This window comes from Nannospalax galili, unplaced genomic scaffold (genome assembly GCF_000622305.1).
Source record: "Nannospalax galili isolate Female #2095 unplaced genomic scaffold, S.galili_v1.0 scaffold388, whole genome shotgun sequence".
Classification (NCBI taxonomy): Eukaryota; Metazoa; Chordata; class Mammalia; order Rodentia; family Spalacidae; genus Nannospalax; species Nannospalax galili.
In genome coordinates, this window is record NW_008360304.1 from 6,005,253 (window position 1) to 6,027,200 (window position 21,948).

The 21,948-nt window shown below is 42.6% G+C and overlaps 1 protein-coding gene across 1 annotated transcript in view; it reads left to right on the forward strand.

Moving 5' to 3' along the window:
• The window catches only part of Siah3 (siah E3 ubiquitin protein ligase family member 3), a 79,317-nt gene that overhangs the window by 37,497 nt on the left and 19,872 nt on the right, over positions 1–21,948 (forward strand). The window lies entirely within an intron of this gene.

Below are 21,948 nucleotides of genomic sequence, written 5' to 3' on the forward strand. Positions count from 1 at the left end.
TATTCAATAACAATTTCCAGAGCTAAGATGCATCTCTTTCAAAATTGGCTGTAAATTTTTAGGTTTACAGTTGAATTAATACAGTCATACAATATTGAACTCAGTATAAACCCTGTAACACATAAAATTGAATGAATTTTTACCCTTTAAAGAAGATCCTCATCTCATTTTAAAATATACTGTTTCCTACATTCTTAATGCTACTACTGCTTAGATGTTTGCACATGTGTCTTTAATCTCTATGTATCTGATTGTTACTAGTCACAGTCAGTTACACTCAGATACTTAGTAGCTGAGCATGGATATAAAATCATCAGGTAGATTTCACTGGTAATGTTCATCATCTCTACTATTTAACATGAAGTAAAATTTTATGCATCCTCCTCAAATATGTCTTTTTTAAAAATCTGTTGATTTTTTTGTGTATATCATACAGAACATCCCACACACTCTTATTCATCTATATACCCACTTCCCAAATGGCACCCTCCCATAGCCTCCCCCCTCCCACACACTGGAGACCATATACTCTGTCATCCCTGTTACCTTCCACTGTGTTGTTGACACCCCAACCATTCCCCAGTGCTTGTCCATCTCCTGAATCTAGTCAGCCTATCTAGAGATGTTTTAGATTTGTTTAGATTGTTTTAGGAAGATCAGCTGTTCCTCATCTAGCAGCAATCAGTTGTCAATATTCCTTCAGATAATATTGGGGTCTGCTGTTCATTTTCCCAGTTCTACACTGCGTTACTGTCTGGGAGTCTCTTGTGCCACCTTGGCCAATAACTCAAAGGAAGTTATCTCCTTATAACAGGACTTTTAAAATAGGTGCACATTATTTTCCAGTGCAGATGTCAGTGAAAATAACTGGCTGTCATACCATATTTCACTGAGGAAATCTCCCATCAATGTCTTGACTGAGGTCCAGCCATTGGCATCTAATGTGGAAAGCCCAGCAGAAATAAGTCTTCTGGGTTGCTCAATGTCAAGGGCACTGTTCTCTGTTGGAACAGAGAGAAGTTCCCTGTAGTTGGGTGACAAGCGGACCCAGAACAGAAACGTCAGACTGTGATGTGAGCTCCTTCTGATCTCCATCCCAGTCTAGGGCCAAGCAGCTAAGTTTTTCTGGGCCTCAGTTTCCTCATCTCTAGAATGGGGCTGATGGAAATACCTAACTCCTGGCTCTACTGTGAGAACGAATGAGGTGATATATGTAATGTGTGGAACATGGGCATTGACTCCTGGAAAGTACTACATCAATCATACATGCTACCATCGTTACTCTATAATCTCTCTTACTCCATGTCATCTTAGCCTCTTTTGGCCATGTGACAGGTGAAGAAACCAGTCCCAGGCAGTTAATGGATGAGTCTAGACTCTGGGGTCTACATAGGCTGGGGCAAGAATGGGATTACCTACCATGTGGGTTCTCAGATCATACTGTGAACACCTGGAATCTTCAGGAAAAGCCAAGAAGCCTGGTCTTTCCTAGTGGTCAAGCTGTAACGACTTAAAATGTTAAACAGTCTAAAGTCCTGGGCTGGTGCAAGGATAGCAGGGTTCCTCAGAGAACAGTGAAGCACCTCTAGATAGTCACAGCTGTGGGGACTGGCTCCAGACCCTGTGCATACCAAAATCCACAGATGTCCAAGTCCTTCATATAAATGGCATAGTGTGTACATATCAACAACACTCACCTCAAGTCTTTCATACAAATAGCATAGTGTGTACATATCAACAGCACACATCTCAAGTCCCTTATACAAATGGCATCGTGTCTACATAGCAACAACTTATATCTTCCTTCTTTGTCATCTCTAAACTCCTTATAAGAGAATGCTAATGCTTTATAAATAGCTGTTTTGTTGTATTGTTTAGGGAATAATGACAAGAAAAGGCTCTGCTCGTGCTCATTACACACCCACCATCACAGGCCCAACTACAACTCCCATCTGTTGTTGGTTAAAATTGTGGATGCATAGCTACTGTATAGACACGTGTATGTCTGGTCTCAATGTTGATGTCCCCTCTAGATTCATAGGTTGAGATCTAAGCCACACCATGGTTGCATTAAGAAGTGGGTATCAGTGGGTTGCCTCACACCCATACACTAATTGGACTCAGAGGGTTATTAACAACAAAAAACATGAGGACCTGAAGTTGACTGGGAGATGGGATGGGGGCACAGGGGAGAGCCAGAGGGAGGTGGTAGTAGGTGGATGTGATCGAGAGACATTGTATAAATACATGAAATTTTTGAAGAATAAATAAAAATTATTTAAATAAAAGAAGGGGACTTTGCAGAAGCTGATTCATGAGTTTCTAAGCTTTTGTGACTGGGATAATGTGCCTCAAAGTTGAAAGACACTCCCTTTCCCTCTGCTGAAACCTTGCCTGGTTTAAGGAATTTTGTTATAGCAGAAGGCACGGACTAAGTCACACACACGTATATATGTGTACTACACACACACACACACACACACACACACACACACAGAGAGACATATGCACACACACATGCATCTACACATACACGCACACACACAAAAAAAAAAGGTTGGTTTTAAGGAATTAGCTCATGCAGTTGTGAAGACTTGACAAGTTCAAATCTTCATGACCAGCTGGAGACCCAGGGAAAAACTGATGCTGAAGTTTGAATCTAGAGATAATCAGGAAGCAAATTTTCCTCCTCTCTGCAGGATCTCCGTTTGTTTTCTCTTGAAGCTCTCAAGTGATGGACAAGGTCCACCCACATTATGGAGGGTCATTGCCTTGCTCTAAGTCCATTGGCTTAATGTACATCTCATTTAAAAATGACTTTCACACAGCAATTAGACTAACTTTTGACCAAATATCTGTTTCTGTGGCTTACCAAGTTGATGCACAAAATTGCCACTTCCAGAAAAATAAAACGGTCCTCACCAGCAAGAACCCACTGTGATACTTTTTCATTTCTGCTGGATCTGTGAAGGCAGTAAATTCATGATTTCTCAGGCATTCTAGAAAGATCTGAACAGTGTAGGTTTACAGAGAAGGGCTGAGAATCTGGGAGAGTGAGAAGCAACTTTTGTCGGGCATGTGCTGTTGCTGTGTCTGCACGCTGCTCCCTTGTGCATCTCTGCGTGTGCATCTCTGCCTGGGCATCTCTGCCTGGGCATCTCTGCCTGGGCACTTCTTCCTCCCAGAGGTCTTCATGATACCCCAAGGTGATAGTAGACCCCAATGCCTAGCTCATTGTTGTGGCCTCCTTACTTGTCTAAGGGTGTTTACTGATTTCGTTTTCTCAGTCAGTTAAAGAATTAAAAGTCAGGAAAAACCTCAGACCAGCAAAAAGCAAGAAGCAAACAAACTTTTATTAAAAGAAAATGAGTCACACAGCCAGGCATGGTCATTCATGCCTTTGATCCTACCACTCAGGAGGCAGAGGCCAGTGAGACCCTGTCTCAAAAAACAACAACAACCCTTCCCCCGACATACTCACACAGAGAATCAAAGTTTTCCCAACTGGAGAAGGGAATTCAGAAACTAAAATCCAAGTCCTGGGGGAGGGCCCAGGTTTTAAAGGTTTTAGTGATATCCCTTCCCCTAATTTTGGATTGTCAACACAAAGAAAGAAGAGAAAGCTGATAGGTCACATCTCCAAGCTGAGCTAGGTCCAGAGCTATGTGACTCTAAGTTGGTCAGTTGAAGGGGCCCTGATAGAGTTAAAAATAAGGCCTTTCTCCCACAGACCAAGAAGCAGCAGGAAATGCGCCATCTTTATTGCTTCTCAGTGACCCTGTGTGTTTATTGGGGACTTAGTCCCTTGCACTGTGCCTGGCACTTGTCTTATACAATTGCCCATTTACTTGTCACTAAACTAAACTGTATCTTCTTGTGAGTATGTGCCCAAAACATCCTTGAACAGACCCATGAGTGTTATGGACTTAATATCTCTTTCATCTGCTGAAATCCTAACCTCTACTGAGGCAGGGCTTTGGAGACATAATTGGGTTTTGATAAGGTCATGAATATGGAGTCCTCTTGATCATAGTTCCTTGTAGGAAGAGAAAGAAACCAGAGAACTTCCTGCCTTCCCTCTTTATCTCTCTTCCCCTCATTCTCTCCTTCTCATTGTCTTTCTCCCATCTCGCCTCACTCCATGTCCCAGTTTTGCTCCCTCCCATGTGAAACAGGGTGAGAATGGGAATTGTACTGTCTGCAAACCAGGAAACAGGTTGTCCCTGGACACCCATCTGCGCATGCCTTGACCTTGTACTTCAGTCACCAGAGCTGGGCAAAATCATTGTCTATTGTTAAAGCCACCCAGACTGTGGTGTTCTGTTAGAGCAGCCTGAATTGACTAAGACAGAGGATGAAGGTAAGAATGAATGGTTGTGTGGTCTGGAAGCAGCCTGAGCAGCTGGACCAAGGAACTGCATTACCTAGGGCCCCTTTCATCATCTTGGTCTTCCCCTCTTGCTCCCTGCACTACGGAAGTCGAACAACCTGTTCCACCCTCACCCTTTTTCCATTTCTGCTCTGTGAGAGCATCACAGGGAGGGAAATTTGGGCAGCCACTGCCAGGACTCCTCCTGAAGTGGGTTTGCAACAATGTTCTTGCCAGTGATGACAGCACAGACAGCCAGGGAAGGTTTCCTTTCACTACCCTACCATCCTGGTGGGAACCCAGAAGGGCTGGGTGGGCTTCAATACACTGGCTTTTTTCCCACTCCCATTTCCTGCCCAGGGTGTGCTCAGCACCTGCACTTGCTGCCTGCACTAGAGCTTATAAAGACACTCAAAACTTGCCCTGAATGAGCTCCCTCCCCTACCCCTACCTCTTCCTCTGTGCAAAGGCTTTCATACCACTGGCACACCCGAAAATCTTAGAGAACTCCTATGCTGAGACCACAGATGACATCTTCATGTGTGTTTAAAGTATTTTGGAATAAGAGCAAACACACATTTGTATATGTGTATACTATACACATATGTGTGTATACCACACATCTATACATGTATGCTACATGCACACTACGTACTACATGAATCTGCTACACGCACACAGGAGCCTCCTCAGAGGTGTGTATACATACATGCACCCACATGTGTCATAGGAAATCATGGCATTAAGAAAGCTGTACCTCAGGCTCTCATTGGGTGATAAGCGTGATCATTGCAATCATTGAACTTTTAACCACATTACTCCCGCACAGATATGAGGATTAATGAGAGATCTTTAATACTGTTCCTGAAGTCTTTTGGAGAAAGTTCTTTAGCAGGCATTATTTTTAACCTCTTCTGATAAATAGGCATCGGGCCACATCCTTCCACTGCCTGCCATATCTTGGCTGTGGGACTTTGATCCAGTCATATAACCTCTCTGGTTCCTCGTCCATAAAGTCAGCTCAGAGGCTTTGTCTGTCCTCGCTCACTTCAAGGCTGAGATGAGAAGCTGTAAGTGAACATCCCATGAAAACGAGAAAACTTGGGACATGTTACTAAGCCTGACCCTGCACTGTCAACCGTCAGGCCAAATTTCTGGGTCACACATCTTTGGGCTCACTGGGCACTTCTATTTAGTATTTCCCAAGTCTAATCTGCACATGACTCACTTGTTTCTCTCCATCTGGCAGGGAGTCCAGCACAGAGCCACACTCAGCTATGAACCTTTCTAATCACAGGGTTAGGGCAGAAGTCCTCTGGCTCCACAGAGACAGACTTGCCTTCCCTTCAAAGACCCTTCTCCCAAATGACCTTTCATCCCTAGGTCAGCGAGATGAGACCTCAGGAGGAGAAGAAATGAAAGCCCAGAGCAGTGAGCTCTAGCAGACTGGCTGGGACACAGGCAGTGACTGGGATGGCAATCATGCCTGTCCTACACCTCAACACTGGTATCTTACAATGGTTTCCTGAGAGGCAAAGAAAGTGTCACCAAGTGAGCTTATTCAGAGGTCCAGCACATTCCACATCAACAAAGCCTGATTCTGGAGTTTTCAAAATGTAGCCAGCCTTAAAACATCCGTTTTTCTTAAAAAATGTTCATTGCTCCCACCGTGGCCAGAGCACCAATATCATCACACTTCATCCTCTCCAGCTAGTCCTGCCTGTCCCAGCTCCCAGAGTGATCACCATGACCTTCACCATCACAAGACACAACAGATTCCCTCTGTGTCCCGAGAAGTGTGCTGTTTTTATGCAGAATTCTTTCAGCTCTTCAACTCACCCCATGATAGGAGTTCTGTTGTCCTAACTTTGCAGATTAAACAGAGGGAGGCTAAACACATATCCCCAGGTCACACAGCTGACTGATACTCAAGTCCAGGTCTCCAAACTCATTCTTACCTTCTTCCTTGTTTTGTCTCTCGGGAACACCAGAACAACCCTTCAGCCAAGTTCCTAAGGAACCCAACCAATAAAGAAATCCTTATAATAGATGGACTCCTACTGAAATGGGCCAATAGCCCATGGAAATCAGATGATACAGTGACCCAAAACTTCAGTGCCTTGCAACCATGGGAGGAAGATCATCCCACACCTATCACTCCCTCCAAGGCTCAGGGACTTTTGCAGAAGAGGTTCACAGAAAGAATGTATGATCCGGAGGAAGGGATGGAGTGTTAACTGGAAGTGTCCTCCAACCACTATGCTGGCAAGCTATAGTCACACCTCTTTCCCACACTCATCTAGGAGTCGAGGAGGGAGTCAGCTACCCCTCCCACTCAATCAGTCAACCTTAGCTGCACATGGGTGAGGGGCTAAGGATTTATAAGCCAAGAATGTCATGAGGCACCTCTCTCGCCATTTTGCAGCTGTTGGAAGTCACAGTATCTCTATTTGAGTATGGACTTTCCAGCACAGTTGTAAATAGGGAGGTGCCCACTCTTCTGTAAATAAACCCCCATCCTATGCTCTGTCAGCAAGCCCAATAAACTCATTAGGATTTTCCAAAAAAAAAAAGAAAAGAAAAGAAAAGAAAAGAAAGAAAGGAAGAAAATAAGAACAGAGCTAATGGAAAACTTCAATATTCCACCAAAGTTGACCCCATGTTGGCAAATCCTTTGGCCTTTCATTTCTTATTCCCATCGCCCCCCCCCTTAAACTTCATTGTATATATTTTTTATGTAACCTGCTTCAAATTATTTCTGGAAAAATATATTAAAAATTGCCTCTCTTTGGAAGAAAAAAACTACTTATTGAACTGTTACTTGTTCTAATAATTAACACACAGTTAAACTTACTGCATGGAAAATGTTTGCTGTCAGTACTGTGTCTTCATTTTACATATAATTCTGTTAAAGTTTTACCTCAAAAAGCCTAGAACATAATTTGAAGTAATAATAAATTAAAGAGAAAAAGCAAAAAAATAATAATAATGGTATGCAAACTGCACATGCTCTTTTTGGCTCTGACTCTGTGCTTGATTTTTTGAAAATTCATCCTAGCCCCATTTAGATACTGTGTATGTCAATTTCTCCCCTAACTAAAAAGTCCATGGTAACAATGAACCTGGAGACATTTACCTTTCATATGTCCAGAGATGGCTGTAATGGAGTAGCACTGACAATGCAGAGCCAAATTTTAGTAGTCAGGTTTGTCCAAATGAATCATTTTGTTTGAGCATCAATTCTGGCTTCCCACTAGTCCCTCCCATACATTGTTTCCTCTAAGGCTCTGCCCCAGACTCTAAGCCAGCATGATGAAATGAACCAGCCTCAGGCAAATGCACTGGGCTAAAATTCTAGCTCTACATTGGCTCCCATCACAGCCTTTTTTGTATTTCCAAAGGGCTATTTACTCCAGGACTCATCAGTACCTCCTGTGAGCCACCCAACACCAGCTGCTAGTGGCAGAGTTTGAAAAATGCCTTCCAGGTTTTAAGTATCTAGAGTGAGTAGCACTTTATCCGCCCACAACACAAACAAGAGTCAGGAGAGTCATGTTGAGCTCCTGCTGCAGGTGATTCCTCACCCAGGCACCTGTGCTAAATAGCAGTTCACCTGTTTATTCACCCACCAGCCATTGAGCCAGTACATGTGGGATGGGGCTGAACTAGCACCCTTTGGCCGCTGGAGATGGAACTGAGCATCCCTGGATCCTGTTTTCTCTCTCTCTCTCTCTCTCTCTCTCTCTCTCTCTCTCTCTCTCTCTCTCTCTCTCTCTCTCTCTCTCTCTCTCTCTCTCTCTCTCTCTCTCTCTCTCTCCCCCTCCCCCCCTGCCCCCCCCCCCCATCTCTTTGGTCTTTTTGAGACAGGGTCTCCTTGTACCCCAGCTGATCACTGTGTAGATCAGACTGGGCTCGATCTCACAGAGAGCCACCTGCTTCTGCCTCCGAAGTGCTGGGACTAAAGCTATGTGCCCCCATACTTGGCAATCTTGTTGTCTTTTAGCAGGGGTGCAGAGCTCAGGATCAAAGATGTTGGTGGTAGGTGCTGTCTGAGCTGCACTACCCTTTTTGGCCTGGGCTTTCAGCTTGCTGCCCCCAGGACTAAGGGCTATGGGTCAACGCTAGCTCAGTCAGGACTGAGTGACAGTCCCCATGGTCGTTTTGTGAATTTCTTTGGGTTGTTTTGGTTTTTGCTTTGTTTCTTTTTTTTTTTTTTTTTTTTTTTTTTTTTTTTTTGGCTTTTTGAGACAGGGTTTTTCTGTAGCCTGAGCTGTCCTGGAAATCACTATGTAGACCAGGCTGGCCTTGAACTCACAGAGATCCGCCTTCCTCTGCCTCCTAAGTGCTGGGACTACAGGCGTGCGCCATCACGCCCAGCTTGTTTCATTTTTTTATGCCTCCTTCCTCAACTGCGTTATTTTTAAGATAGTGTTTATTTTTTAAATTATAAAAGTAATACATTTTCTGTCACACATGTGAAAACCTCCAAGAAACACTTTTCCTGCCATCATATCCAGAGAAAAACAGCATTACTTGATGTGGATGCTTTGGGTAATTTTTTTTTTTTTTTTTTTTTTTTTCAGAGCCGAGGACCGAACCCAGGGCCTTGCACTTGTTAGGCAAGCGCTCTACCACTGAGCTAAATCCCCAACCCCTCTTTGGGTAATTTTTAAATGCAATATATTTGTGTCTTACAAGAGCATTCGCATTATGTATATATAGTTTTGCTTTGCTTTGTGTGTGTGATGGGGGTATGCACACGTGTGATATGAGTACATGTATGTACACATGCAGGTATAGGCCAAGGCAACCTTTCCTCAGTATTTTTGTTTTGTTTTTTTGGGGGGTTTGTGCTTTTCTTTTTGAGACACTCTCACTATGTAGCCCTAGCTGGCCTGAAACTTGCTGTGTAGACCAGGCTAGCCTCAAACTCACAGAGATCTGCCCACTTCTACCTTCTGAGTGCTAGGCTTGAAGGCATGTGCCACCCTTCTCAGCCTCTACCTTGTTTTTTGAGACAAATCTCTCACTCACCAGTGGCAGCAAGCTGGGGCTGGGGGCTCGTATTCCTGGATTTGAGCTGTGTCCAAGATGGAGGAAGATGACCTAAAGCACTGCTATTCTCATCTAACGAAGCAAGATTCCAGGCATGGCCAGGGGCCATGCCTGGCAATTTCTCCATGAGGTACAATCTCTAGAGGGTATACATGATTTATCTGGGGCCTCTGTTAGTGTCCAGAGATTCTGATTCTACAGATCTGTCAATACAACAAAACAGGCCTAGTACTTGTGGTGATCTCCATCTCCTAATCTATGAATTTCCAGTGTAGTGTGGAACAAAAATTATGAAGTCCATTTAAAAGTCTCAGTTCTATGGAGCTCCCGACATCCCCATTTCCCTTCAGCAGCTCAGCCAACTGCCTGAAGGCAGCAGCTGCTAAAAGGTCAGAGGTCAGGCAGGGCAACCTTAGGATTTATGTCCACTTCAGGATGCATTGACCTACATCAGCTTCTTTTATGAGTCAGGACCTGGCAGGAATCATCAATATTGTTACAACAGGGTCGGAAGCCCATTCACTCCCCAAGCGGGACAGACCACCTACAGCATCAACAGAGGCCTCCTTGCTCAACTCTGCTTTCAGATGCTCAGCACACTCAGACCTGGAGGTGTGCAATGAAGGTAACATTCATTTCTCTATAATGGAGGTTAATTTGCATTTCTAGTTCCCATTTCATCAAGAGCAGAAACTTAAAATTCAGTCAAGTTGGAGATCCCTTACTTTGCCCATAGTCAAGTCCAAGTTATGGAGACTTATGAAGTAATATTTCAGTGGACATGTAGCAATTGGCTCTTCTGGAGAAAAGTATGCATGTATTTATGTGCACAAGCTTATTATAAACTTTGAGGCTATAAATGATATATAATGCAATTTATAAATAATAGTGAAATACATAATACCCTTTATTTTGTGAGTGGTATGCATATATGTTGCTGTATGTGAACATGTATGTGCATGCATGTAAAGGCCAGAGGTCTTCAACTACTCTCTGTCTTATTTTTTTCAATGTATATGGTTTATTGATTTTTTTGTGGATTTCATACAATACCTTTTAGTCATGTTTAGACCTCTCCTATCTGCACTCCTCCAAAGCCTGCCCACAGGATTTCACGCATTCTGTTTTATATTAAAGCCTATCGTGTCAAGTTTGTGTACCTAGATATCTCTCGGTGAGTTCATCCATTGGAGGCTGTTCAGCCTATCTAGAGTCAGTCCCTTTAAGAAGATCAACTGTCCCTCACATAGCAGTGATCAGCTACCAATAGTTCCTTGGTTTAGGTTGGGGCCTCCTGCCCAGTTCCCCAGTTCTATGCTAGCTTTTATTTGATTGAGTTTGCATGGGTCCTGGACATGCTTGTCACCATTGCTATAAGTTCATATGAGCAAGTTCCTAGAAGCCTGTAGGATTCTATTTCCTTATGGTCATACACTACCCCTGGTTCTTATAATCTTTTAGCCCTTTCTTCCACAATCGTCGCTGAGCCCTGGGTGGGTAAGGTTTTTCTGTAAGAGTCCTATCCATGGACATGCAATCTGCAGTCTCTTATTCTCTACACTTTGGCCAGTTGTGGCCTTCTGTGTTCATTATCCTCTGTTGCATGAAAGCTTCAAAGATGAGAGCTGAGAGATGCATTAGCATTCTCTCTACCCCTTGTTCCACTGTGTTCCATGAGTCTTAGGTGACTCCACTTTATTTTTAAGACAGGGCCTCTCATTGAACTAGAGCTCACCAGTTTGGCCAGTGAGCCCCAGGGATCCTCCTGTCTCTACCTCCCAGGTACAGGAATTACAGATGCATGCTATATCAACACCTACCTTTTGACAGGGATGATGGGTATCCAAACTCAGGTCTTCATGCTTACACAGCAAACGTTTTACCAACTAATGGTCTTCCCAGATTCTTGTAATTTTAAATTCCATATAACCACACACAGATGCCTTCACTGGTTATATTAAATTCTTGTGTCCATAGCCAACTTACAGTTGTGATTCAACCATCATGCAAAAAAATCAGACTGCAATGACTCTCCAGTATAGGAAGGACGTCATCATGTCCCTGAAGAATGTGCGACTTTAGTATGAATATTGGCTGACATTTTCCTTTATGTTAACAAGATAAAAGTGAAGCATTGAAGATGTATGTCAGCTTATCATTCACTCCTGAGTGACGAGAACAATTTCTTAGCTGAATCCGATGACAGTTTAGAATACAGAAAGAATGTTTCCGGTCATTGTTCCATTTAACACACAGTTACAGCCTTATTATAGCAAACTTCCAAGTTTAATTTGCCTTAACATTTTCTCCATCACTTTTCTTCAGTCTATTTTTTTAAATGTGTGTGAGTATATTGTCTGCATCTATGTAAGTGCATCCATGTCATGCATTGCCCACAGAGGTCAGAAGAGGCTGTCAGATCCCCTAGAACTGGAGTTACAGATGATTGTTAGCTATCATGTGGGTAGAGGGAATCGAACTCAGGTCCTCTACAAGAGCAGCTGGTTCTCTTTACCACTAAGCCATTGCTACAGCCCCTAATCTACTCTTAAGTAATCAGCAAAACAGGAAACCAAATTCCACGTGCCAATTTTCAATGGTGTAAATTTTCCTACCATGGCTAATTTCAAACTGCCAATGTCACATCATGGGGCATGAAATTAGAAAGAATGCCTAACATTGTTTAATATTTCTGTCATCAGATACAGATATGGTAGTCTTGTAATTAACCTTAACAACATATATAATAGTAAAAGTCAGACAATTGAGAGTAAAAGTCAGACAATTGAGAGTAATGAGTTTTATATTTTTAATAAAATTTATCTAATTATAAGTTTATATCATTTAACTTTAGTAATGGCCATGGTTAACAATCAGTTCACAAAATTCCTCATAAGTTAACAGTCAGTGTCTGTAAGCTAATACACTGTTGGGCACATGTCGTTGGGTTTGCAGCCATTCTTTCCAGCTCTTCTCATTTATCTAAATTGGGCTAATGCAATGTGTAGACCTTTGTAATTGGCATCTTTCACTTAGCATGATGTAACCAATGTTTATCCATGTTGTAGCAATTAATAATAATGAGAATGGTGTGCCAACATTAAGTTAATAATGATAATAAACTCACTCAAGTAAAATATAAAGTGATTCTATTTTTAAAATGTAGTATGTAAAATTATTCTATTTGTAAAAGTTCCAACCACAGTTTACATTTTAGGACTTACTCTGTCTTCAGTGTATAACTCTTTGTGTCTCTATAAGAAAGCTATAAGCATTAATAATTGGATAAACATACATTTTATAACCATTACTTATGTCCTCATCCCACCCCGCCCCACTCACCTGGAACTGTTTTCAAGAGAATTTGTTCATGATTCTATCTTCTCCATCCTCCCTAAAATCCTTGACTGGCCCACCAAAGCCCTCATAACCAGCTCTCACTAACTCTGTAGATGGGCTTCTTTCCTGCCAATCTTGACGCTGACCAATTTGACCTCCCAGGATGACTGAATTAACCATAGATCTCAACACAACTGAGCTGTAGATGTTCTACTTTTTATCTGCCTGCATGGCCTTTGTATGCCAAGAAATCCTTACTCATCCTTCAAAGCCCACCCCAGCTCTACCTCCTCCCAGATATGTCCCCAGTCACTTCTCACATTGCCTCTTCTCTATGTTCCTACAGTGAGGAGGGCATATTTCTGTCATAGCACTGATCATATGTGGCATGTAGTGGCCTATTTTTCTTTCTTTTTTTATTTTTATTTTTGTAACTTTAAAAAAATTTATTGAGAATTTCATACATGCATATAATGTGTTTTGATCAAATCCACGCCCACTTGGTCTATTTTTCTACCATTATACTTTAACATTTGTAGAGAACAGACACTGGGACACATTTATCATTTTATCACTAGGTTCTATCACAGTTTCTGACACACAGAAGATAATCGATGAACTTTGATGGTTAACTGACTGAATAAATGTACGAATGAAACTAAATCCATTCGCTCTAGCTTCAGGCATATTAATATGTACTACTGGCTACTTTCTGGGTATCCACCAGTGACTACTTAGAAGATTAAATCAGTCCTGACTACACCCTACCAAGTAGACTTTATCGTTCATGACGGCTTCAATCCAGACCCTTGTTCTAAGTCTTCTTGAGGTGGCCTACTGCACATTGATTTGAGATGGCAACACACAGAAGGCAGATCTGGACCCCCTGAGGGTTCTCAGAAGGTTCAGCAGCGCTTCTGATCTTTGATTCAAAATATTGTATTACCAACTGGCTCTCCCAAGGCATGAGCTGTGTGTGGCTCTTGGTGATAGCAAATGTAGCTCCCCTGTTTAGTATATGAATACTTCTGTTGAGAATTATCCTAATAATTCTGAAGCTTTTCTCATTCTCCTGTCTGTCTAGTGGCCACACCAACAAATCCTGGAGAAAGACTCACTTACCAGTTCCTTCCCTGACTCACCCTATCTCAATCCATAATAACCAATCTTCATTATTAGGTAGGGCCCAGTGACTAGGAGAAAATGAACTCAACTCACCCCATCAATTTATTGACCTTTCTTCCATTTTAATATTTCTATAGTTGATTCCCTTGTGCAATGCACAATTTCTGGGAAAGACATTTTCTTCTCCTGCTACCTATGTTGTGAGTCAGTGTGAACAGACAGAATCTCCATCAAAACTTAGCCTCACTGTCCTTTGGTGTCTTCATCTCCTAGCCTAGACCAAGGCCTGGAACATAGGGAATATCAGTTAGCAAAGATCATCACCTGGGTAATGTATTGATTATTTTTCTTGTTACTGTGACAAAAAAAAAAAAACCTGACAAAAGAAACCTAAGGAAAGGAAAGGTTTATTTTGGTTCACGGTTTTGGGGGGTTCAGTCCACCATGGCTGGGAAGTCAGGGCAGCAGGAGTGTAGCAGCTAGTCACAGTGCATCCATAGTCAGGAAGCAGAGAGGAATGCTGGTGTCCCATACCTTTTTTTCCTTTTCATTCAGTCAGGGACACAAAGGATTGTGCTGCTCATATTAAGGATGGAGTTTTCCTACTCAATTAAACATTTATGGAAACACCTTCATAGACACATCCAGAAGTATGTTTCCATGGTGATTATTTTTTTAAAAAAATTATTTATTTAATGTGTATGAGTGTATTAGCCACACGCATGTTAGTGCACCTGTGTCGTGCAATGCCTGCAGAGGACAAAAGAAGGCATTGGATCCCCTGGAACTGGAGTTATGGGTGATTGTTAGCCACCACGTAGGTGCTGGAACAGAACTAGGGTCTTCTGTAAGAGCAACCAGTGCTCTTAACCACAGAGCCATCTCTCCAACCCCATCACTGTAATTCTAAATCCACTCAAGTGGATAATTTATTAATCATCATGGTAACCAATGTTCTTGACCTTATCTATGAGATTACATGTGACACTGAGTATGAAAATACTTTTTAAAATATTGAAATGATAGTTCAAGGTAATAGTTCTTAACTATAGAGATGGCATAAGAATGAATACATGTGATGTGTTACTAAATATACATTGGGCCCCAGCCATGCTTTATGCACACATGACCACTGTAGATTTTAGTCACCAAACATTAGAAGGCACATGTCCACTTAGATATCCAGGATATGGACTAACCAAAAGTGTAACAAAACTTCCTTCCATCTTTCCCACTGTCCTCTGGCTTTCAGAGTTCTCTGTACAGATGATCCCAAACTTATGATCTTTCAATTTTACAAACCTGCAAGAGCAATGCACACTAGGTAGAACTTGTACTTTGAATTTTGAACTTTGGTCTTTCATTATACAGGATGATACTCTTGAGATGCAGGATGTTAGCAGCAAACTGTAGCTCCTAGTCAGCCTGATCCTGAGAGGCAATGATGTTCTAAATCAGATTAAAGACTGAGCTAGAATGTTCCATAGGTTAGATGTAGCAAATGCACTTTAGACTTAGAAAATCTTCACCTTGTAATAAGATTATTAGGACATAATGTCGTGGTAAATTGAGGCGCATTTTTATCTGCCTATGTATTTCAACACAGCTTTATTTCTCCTTGTTTTTCTGGCTTAATCGGTCCCTGAAAAAAAAATGGGTCCTCCCTGTTCTTAAGATGTTTCCCATCCTTTGCAAGTTGTTCTGCATCCTAGAGTCACCCTGTTGTTTCTGGTCCATTTTAATCGTCACCTCTTACATAAGCCTTTCCTGCGCATCAAACCATTTGATCCTGAAGGGAACATAGCCTCTATTACTCCATGCATCTGACAATGCAGAAACATGCCAGGTGCCAGTGAGCTCCTGAAGACCAAAGTAAGAGCATCTACTGCCATATCCCCCAACACTTCTAGCATATTCCAGTTGTTCTATAGGCATATGCTGATTGATAAGGACCCTAGGGGAAAATGACCATGAACCTAGAATCAGAAGTGTTCCCAGGCAGCCCACCCTTCCTATATGCTAGCTGTGGAAGAGTCCCCTCCTGCTCTCCGCTGTTCATGCAGCACCAGGAGAGGTCACCCACAAAGACAAAGATGTTCTATCTCATTACCAATTCAGTTCCCATGGAAGCCCTTGCCAGGGCCCTTAATTTCTTGTGCTAAAACAACAAAAGGGGTGACCCTAGTAAAATCTCTAATAAGTAGCATGGGTCAACGATTATTCATCTGTACTAGTGATTCTGCATGACAGGCTAAGATGAAAATTTGTCGTCTTCCTCACAAGAGCTATAAATTAGTTTTATGCCACTGTTAAACCCACAGGCAAAACAAGAAAGGATTGGAAGTGGGGGAGGGTCAATAAGTAAAACCTGACTGCTTCCAATAGAAAAGCCAGCAACTCTGGGGGCCATCTGGACAAGAGGTGGGGACAACAGAGGTCAATGAGATTGGACCACAAAGAAGTTGACACAGTGACTCTGAGCAAAACAATGTCTTCTTTGAGGATCTGAATAAATATTATTTCCCTTTTTATTCCCAGTATCTGAGGTGTTTGCCAAATGAATGAACAAATAGATAACTGGATGTTTACAGCAATCCTGCTTCTCTTAGGAAGGTCTAAATACAACCAATTATGCTATATCCATATGAGTTCTCCTTGGGTCTCAAAGTCCACAGGAGCCCCTAAAAGGATGCTATTTGTCTACATTTTATCTATTTGATTTTTTATTGAACTTTTGAGAATTTAACACAATATATTTTATCTCATCTACATTTTTGACATGTATTGTTCCATGAGCTATCAAAGTAGGAAAAATGGCTTACGACACTATGATGCAATATTTAGGTATTTATATTTTAAAAAGCACAGGGATAAAAAGTCCATTGCAAAAGGTTCTCTGTAGTACGGTCAGGACGGAGGCATTTTGAGATTTTTTTCTGTCCTCATCTTTGTACAACAAAATTTTTAAAGAATTTTGTGACGTGAATACATTATCTTCTAACCAGAACTGATTAAGTTTAAAAATAATCTACCAGCAGCCCACTGTTATCTGTGGTAGAAAAAGAGAACGTTGATATGGCATGTCTGGAGGAGGAAGAAATCACCCAGCCTTGCCATCTGAATACGTCACACATCCTTTTCCTCAGAAGATTTATCTTCCTCATTATGTTTGCTCTTTACTTAATATTAGGATTAGATCTGCATCCCCGAGCCCTGCCAACTAATGAGCTAAGCAGGATGGGAAGGAAAAGTCAGCTTGGAATGAAATGAAATATGAACTGCAGATAATTCACAGGGAGACAATTGAGTGTAGCGGCTGGCACAGAGAGGGGCAGGAAGTGCCCACATTGTAGTTAGACTTCACTCTCTGCAGTTGGGAAAAACCCTCCTTCATTCTCTACCTGGGTATCTCTCTCTGTATGCAGGCTGCGTGCAGAAACACCAGCCAAATGTAACGGGGGGAGGATTGAAGTGATGGGTGTGATGTACTTAGGACTACCCTCCATGGTTTCCATTCACAGAATACTTTTCTCACAAATATATTTCACCTTTTTTGGCAGGGGGAGGGTCTTTTCGAGACAGGGTCTCCCAGTAGCCCCAGCTGTCCCAGAACTCACTATGTAGATCAGGCTGGCCTCGAACTCATAGAGATCTGCCTGCCTCTGCTTCCCGAGTGCTGGCATTAAAGGCATGTGCCACAATGCCTGGCTCAGATTTCACCTTTTAAAATACATTTCTCATGTTGTCCCATTTTATAGTCATGCAAAGTAAGATCTGAACAAGGGAAAGATGCTCCCTTGGCCATGTAAGCGGAGGAGGAGCCAGGCCTGCATGTTGTCTGCGTGTCTTCCTCACAGTGTTCCTGCCCTCTACCTCATCAGCCAACTTTGAGTTCTGCTTGCTATGACTCAGTTTCCTCTCTTAGCCCACCCAGGAAATCTAAGCTTCATTCTGAGACCACCTATACAGACATGGCATTAGAGAGGGATGACGGTGGAATGTGTGGCTGAAGATCCAGTGCCATGGGAATTCAAGGTCTAGTGATGGGGAGAACCTGAAGAGGCGTGAGTTCATTCTAACTGCTTGTCATGAGGCGCAGACATTAGCAGAGCTGGCCTCAAAGACTAGTCATTTCTGTGTCTTACGGTGGGAAAGTTTTAGTGTTATTATCAGTTTGTCTTCTTTCAGAAATATTCCCCAGCATCGTGGAAGAACTTTTGGCAGCATGGAATGGGGGCAGGGATGAGGAAAAGATAAAAATCCCTCCAAATTCCCCTTCCTCGGCACATAATTTGTGCATAAATACATTGTTTTTAAGACTTCTTAAAGCGAATCTTAGTCCCTTCCTTGCCTACTATCAAAGGCAATCTAGCAAGGCTCTGTCTTCCCTTCTGAAGTTCCCTGACCACTGGGTTGAGCACTAAGTAAGGAGACAGCAAGAGAGTTGAGAGGCTTTGCACTCAGATTAAAGCATATGCTTTGACATATTAAACTTTAAAAAGAGGTTGAGTGGACAATTGATAAGGAACCTCCAAATCAAAGTGGTTGGAAGTGATTGAAGGGAAAGGCATTATAAGATGGATGTAGAAACAAAACAAATCATTTGATTGATTAAAGTATGAGCAACTGCCTTATTGGGACAGTTCTGGTGGGAAATTCAAGACAATGTAATCAATGTCCAGTTGGCTACCTGTGATCGGCTGACCTTAGGTTTTATTTTGCTTGTGTAGGAATCTAGCATGTTAGAGCCATTTCTACTAAATGTTTTTGTTAAAATATTTTATTTATTATTTTTATTTTATATGTATGAGTGTATTGCCTGAATGTATTTAAGTGCACCTGTGTCATGCAATGCCCTCAGAGGTCAGAAGAAGGTATCAGTTCCCCTGGAACTGGAGTTATGGATGGTTGTTAGCCACTATGTGGGTGTTGGGAATCAAACCTAGGTTCTCTGCAAGAGCAGCCAGTGCTCTTAATGGCTGAGCCAGCTCTCCAGTCCCCTAAATGTCTTTTGTATTAGTCAGGGTTCTCTAGAGGAACAGAAATGACTATATATATAATTGGCTTGTGTTGAAATAGTAGCAACAGTTGTCTCACCCCTGAGAGACTGAGAACCCAGTAGCTGCTCAGTCCTTAAGGCTGGGTGAATGCTTCAGCAGTCAGAGTAGTCCCACAGTGGCTATCTCACACTGGTCAAGAACCTGCAGTTGTTCAGTCTATGGGGGCTAGGTGCCTCAGCAGTCCCAACCTGGTACTGAAACCTGAAGGATTCCTGAAGAGCCACTGGCCCTTAGTCGATGGAAGAAGCCTAGAAACACTAGTTCTGATATCCACAAAAGAATCAGCAGCAGCAGCAGCAGCAGCAGCAGCAACAGGATACATTAACTCCATAGCAAGAGGGACGGTCAACCAAGCAAAAGCTGAATAATCTTCCTTCTGCCCTTCTGCCTTTTTTGATCTGGGCTGCTACCAGGAGGTGTCACCCACATTTGGGGTGGGTCTTCCCACATCAGTTAAGGCAATCAGGGCAATACTTAGATAATTCTAATTTGTAGCAAGTTGATATTAAAACCAACCATTACATCCTTCTACTAAATTATCTGAACAACTTCTGCCAGAATCTGGCCAGGATACCCCCTGACCATTCTCCTATTGATGTCTTGCTCACCTGAAACCATTTTCTCCCCTGAGAGAACAGTAACCCCTAAGACAACAGGGATTACACTTGCTTTGTTCACTTTCTTTTTCCCAGCACCTTGCAAAGTACAAAGCAAATGCTCAATAGATGGGTAGATGAATGGATGGGTAGATGGATGGATGGGTAGATGAATGGATGGATAGATGGATGGATGGGTAGATGAATGGATGGATAGATGAATGGATGGGTAGATGAATGGATGGATAGATGGATGGATGGATTCACTGTTGTAGTGGTTTGAATAGAATGCCCCCCATAGGCTCCAAGTATTGGGGCATTTTGTCCCAAATTGGTGGCACTATTTTGAGAGGTCTTAGAAGGTGTGGCCATGCTGGAGGGAGCACATCACTGGGGGTGGACTTAGAGAGTTCTTAAGCCTTTCTGGATCTCGAGTCACTCTCTTGCTTCCTACACCTCCTTGAAGATGTGAGAGCTTAGCTTCTGCTCCTCCTCCAGCCTCCTCTGCTTCCATGCCTCCCCACCATGATGGACTCTTGCCCCTTTAGCCGTAAGCTAAATAAACTCTTCCTTTTATAAGTTCCCTTGGTCCTGGTGCTTCTATCACAGCAACAGAAAAGTAACTAATACAACTGTGTAACAGCAGAAGGGTACAGAAACCAGTGGACCCTGGAGAAAAGCACATTTGTTTACATCTTATTACTTAAAACTCGGAGAGAAAAAAAGCTGCTTTGAAATCCTGCACATGAAAACTCTATTAAACTAGATAGCAGAAAATTATGGGCAGCTATAAAAAATGGAGAATGTATTAATTATAGCTAAGCTCTTTTCTAACATATGAATCTAAATTCTGTGAAAAGAAAGAAGATTAAGGAACTTCCCTGGTCTGTAATAAGAATTCCCTCACAGTGCTACTCCCCCCTGACCCCTGTGAAGTCTTGGTTTGTCGGCTGTCTTCATCTGCAGGGCTTTGACTAAATCACAGTTATCCACCTGAGGGTGCAGCTCCGTTACCTCCACTGTGAAGGTGACCATGAAGCCTGCTGGGACTTAGAGGCTGTTAAAGAATCAAAAGCAGAGAATCATGTCTAGGGTCATTAAGAACCTTCTACTTTGATATCTACTGGGCTTTTGTGAGGGGGAAAGGAACTCCCAGGTCTGATGTAAGTGGTCAAGGGAGAATGAGTGCAGTGACCAGAAACTACAGCATCCTTAGAAGCTGGTCCAGACCTGCTGAGCCCATGTCTTCTTTTTAGCAAGCTGGCCAGGGGAGTGTGTGCACCCTGCATAGGGTTTGAGGAGTGACCATGGAGCCCACTCAGTACAGTGGTGAAAGGAGGTTTCTGCTGCTTATGGAACTGCTAGGAAAGTGATGTGTGATTTACACATGCTTAGGGTTTGGGATCAGTGCAAGCTTAGTGTGTGCCTTCCCCTCCACCAATCCCCTAGGCATGGGGTGGAGCAGAGAGAAAAGAAGCAAGGCAGCTTTCCTGGGTGATCTGACAGGAGAGCCCCACTGCAAGCTGAAGCAACTTAACCCAGAGAAGCCTGAGCGAGAGGTTGGAGACAATCTCTAATTAAAAGACTGGGCCATTTGAAGAGTCTGGAACCTTCATAGAAAGTGAGTACTCTCCAATGGGATGAAAGTGAACAAAATAGGATTGAGGAGGAAATGGAGGCCATGGTGAATTCCAGGAAGAAATACATACTCGGGGACAATTTGAATTGCCTTGAAGTTGCACCAGCTAATTATCTTAGTAACAGTAATAAATGTGTTCCTTAGAAATATACAGTAACTAATAACTCAAAGATGAGCAGTAAATGAATGAATTATTCGGGACTGACTGGACTGCTAACCCCCCAAGCCCAGAGGGCAGCAATTTTCCCTTCTCCTCCCCATTCCTCCCCAAGCCTGATTTTTATTAAATATGTACCCAGCATCTGGCAAAGATTTAGAGTTAATAAAACACCTGCCCCACCTCATTTATGAGTGTTGTCAGTAGCTGTTTAAGCTGTTTTTGGGGTGAGGGAAGCACTACTGAGAGAACCACTTAAGCAGTGAGGCATTTGCCTGAAGTCAGGCCCTGCCATCATGCTGAAACCCTCTTGTAAGGCTAAGCTCTTTAGTCTAATCCAAGAAGGGATCCTTGTGCCCCCAGCCTGGTGTACGTCTCCAGTGCCTATCTTCAGCTCCCCGGACCCTGGGTCTCCCTATGACTGAGACATGGTCTCTTGATGTTCCTTACCATGGTCCTAGTGTGACATTCATGCCTCTCTCCCATCCCTCAGCTAGCTATTAGCATCATGGGAAACCAGAAGCAACCATCCAGCAGATGAGCAAAACAAATGGAAAGATAAAAGACAAGATCTCCTTAGATTCTGCACATTTAAATAGTGTCCTGAA